Raw genomic sequence first — 3,539 nt, forward strand, 5'->3', positions numbered from 1 at the left:
TTCTATAGTTGTTCTACAGTTGTTCTATAGATGTTCTACAGTTGTTCTACAGCTGTTCTATAGATGTTCTATAGTTCTACAGCTGTTCTATAGTTGTTCTACAGCTGTTCTATAGATGTTCTACAATTGTTCTACAGTTCTACAGCGGTTCTATTGTTCTATAGATGTTCTACAGTCGTTCTGTGCTAAACGTGCCGTTTACTCCACGCTCTTCCATTGCTTCGTCGACTCGGATTCTTTACCAGAATTATGAACCAGAATTATGAACCAGAATGATTCACGTCTGCTTTTCATCTTCCTCAAACATCTGTGGAGCTTTTCTGACTCCGTCTCCTGGAAAATGAAGATTAGGTCGTGAATGTTTTCTTCATTACGCCGCGGCTCTCCTCTTTCTCCGGCTCTTCATTGTACTTCGTGTCCTGCTCTATTTTCTGAGCGAGCTGCTGGGTTAGCAAAGGTTAAAAGCTTAAATTGACTCTTTGAAGCAGAAAAAAAAAGACTCATCATCAAAAGAGCGCTCAGGCCTAAAGTCATGTCCACTAACCAATTTGCTGTAGCATTGAATTTATATCATTCAGCTTACGGAAGAATTAGAAATAGATTATCTGAAAATGTATGGAGCTGGGACTTTGTAAAAAAATTAGTTTTTTATAACTCAACTTTATCAGTGTAGCTCTTTTAAATACAAGCGTAAGGCAGAGGGCTTCACAAAGTCAAAGCAAGACTTAAACAAGCAATGTGCCAACCGAAAGGATATAATTAACAATAAAATATGAACAAATCATAAAGTCGTACACATGACAAGTGTAGATTCACACTAGCAGCTAACAGACACTTGAAAGAAGATAAACTCTTAAAGCTGCATGTTCTGAGCTACGTTTGAGTTCAAACGTCCGCAACACAAAGTGCTGCAACCGTTCCACCTCCCAATCACGTCCTACAAAGTCTGAAACACAGGAAGTAGACCCGTCTCGTCTGAAGTAGAACTTCTCCTTCGGTCATGTTGAACAATACCATTATGATGCATTTTGTAGGCGCCAAAGGTTTAAATCATGGGTCGCTCATGATTCTGGTGTTTTCAGTGACATGACTTTTATAATTTTAGTCTCATATTATTCCTCTCAGCTTCACCCACAAACAGAGCTGCTTGTCGTCTACACAACAGTGGATCTCACATGTGAAACAAACTGAACAAAGCATCTTGTGACATTTTGCGTGCTTCCATACTTGAACGACAGCGACCTCATGTCCAGGGAACAGGAAGAGATTCTCAGACTCTTCGAGCTGGTTTCAGTCTCAGGTTCGAGTTTAAAGAGGCGGCGTGATGGACTGAAGCTTCAGCATGTGTCAGCCGAAGCCTCCTGACCATCAGCTGAAGGCTGGCGCCCGTGGAAGTCCGTCCTGCTTCCTCATCCAGCATGTTGAGCCCCGCTCCCCACGGAGGTCAAACATGGTGGATACAGTTCTTCCTCGCTCACAGCGTCGCAGCTCATGCATTATTCCCGTCCTCACCTTCTTTTTTCTTCAAATGTCAGCCCCCCCCACCCCCCGTCATCCTATGTCGGCTGTATTTCTATAACTGACTCTCCTGTGGACAGCAGAGTCAAATGCCAGCAACTGACACAGTTTCTCAGCCCCCCCTCCACACTTTCACCTCGTCTTCATCGCTCCTTGGAGCGGTGATTTGAAAAGACTTTTAGAGGGTGTGAGTTACAGCAGCGGGCCGTCCCTTCGCTGTCACTGCGGTCTGTTTGTCCCCGAGACGTCCGTCAGCCTCAGCGTCTCTGTGTGTTGATTAAACGTGGGCTCCTGTGGACACAGGGCACCTCTTTGTTTTCTTCATGCTGCACTAAACACGTCGTTGTTGATCTAATAACTCACCGCAGGCTTCGATTGATTGACCGGCGCCGCCCGAGTGAGAGCAGAATGAAAAACACAAACTGGGTTTTCATTTCAAACCATCAGGGACCAGTTTGTTTTTATTAAAACAGACTTTTAGATCAATGACTGTTTCCACGTCATTTGGATGCGTGATAAAATTAAAATGTCTTAATATATAAAAATAAAAGCAGTAAAACAAAGTTTTGCCATTAAAACCATGAAATAAGTGCAGAACTGAACTTCTTACTACGTTGTTGTTCCACTTCCTGATTCTGACTTTATTTGATATAAAACAGAAAATTAAACCGTACAGCTACAGACGCCATGTTAAGCAGCAGTTTTGAGCCGTTTCATTATAGTTTGTTTGGTAAAACAATCAAGTTGTCAAAAGGCAATAAACAAGTCATTATTAAGTAATGTAGCTAAAAAATGATACACGGTAAAAATAATGGAAAGTAAAACCACCTCGGTGTAATTATTTACGACTAATTACGGGACTAGCGTGGGGCTGATATATTAAATCAGCATGAAGTGATTATATCGATGTAAACACATATTAATAAACGGAGCAACAAACAATCAGCTGCATGAAAACGCACATCGTCACGCTGAGCACGATTCACCTTTCCATATTTTACAACTGGTTCAGGGTTTAGTTTTCTTCTTTGATGATTTCAGCATTCCTCTGCAAGTGTTGGATAATTAGAGCTTTGTTACCTCCACCCAGCTGTACACTACCCTTCACTTAAAGGAACCGCGTTCATAATTAAAATTCAACTCACACGACTTGACAACAACTCACGTTAATGAGACAGTCAGGAGTGATGAGTTCGTCCTGGCAGCTGAGGCTCGCTCGGAGGTGAATGTTAACGTGTTGCAAATGTGTTGAAGTGGAAAAGTCAACAGCAGCTTGTTGGCTTCTCCATTCAGTTTATTTATAAAGTCACAACTCTAGAATATCTATCAGTTCGACCTTAAAGAAGCACAAGATGATTCATGTTGGAGATGAACTAAAATCACTAGACCCAGTTTGCAACGTTCAAAACCAACAATATTTTAATTCAGCATGGACTTTAAAACCTTGTAACACACAAAGCCCTCAACAACCTAGCTCCATCTTATATTACAGATCTTATTGTTCCATATTTTACTAACAGAGCACTTCGCTCTCAGGCTGCAGGATTACTTGTGGTTCCTAGAGTTTACAAAAGCAGAATGGGAGGAAGATCTTTCAGTTCTCAGTCTCCTCTCTTGTGGAACCAACTTCCAGTTTCTGTCCATGAGGCTGACACATTGTCCAGTTTGAAGACTTTCCTTTTTGATAAATCCTATAGTTAGGGTTGGCTTGGGTTCCTGAGCTATCCCTTAGTTCTGCTGCTAGAGGCATAGACTGCTGGAGGACAAACTGAGCACATTTCTTCTCTCTGCTGCTGTTTTTACTTGCTCTACTCTTCCTGTTTGTATTTTTAATTATGGTTTTACTTGTTTTTCTTTCAATAGGAACCACACTTGGACTATAGGAACCACACCTGGACCATAGAAACTACACCTGAACTATAGAAACTACACCTGGACCATAGAAACTACACCTGAACTATGGAAACTACACCTGGACTATAGAAACTACACCTGGACCATAGAAACTACACCTGAACTAT

The 3,539-nt window shown here is 41.6% G+C and overlaps 1 protein-coding gene across 1 annotated transcript in view; it reads right to left on the reverse strand.

The window, feature by feature from the left end:
- The window catches only part of LOC119423574 (glutamate receptor ionotropic, delta-1), a 458,437-nt gene that overhangs the window by 45,608 nt on the left and 409,290 nt on the right, over positions 1–3,539 (reverse strand). The window lies entirely within an intron of this gene.

The sequence above is a fragment of the Nematolebias whitei genome, chromosome 17 (genome assembly GCF_014905685.2).
Source record: "Nematolebias whitei isolate Nwh7 chromosome 17, NemWhi1, whole genome shotgun sequence".
NCBI lineage: Eukaryota > Metazoa > Chordata > Actinopteri > Cyprinodontiformes > Rivulidae > Nematolebias > Nematolebias whitei.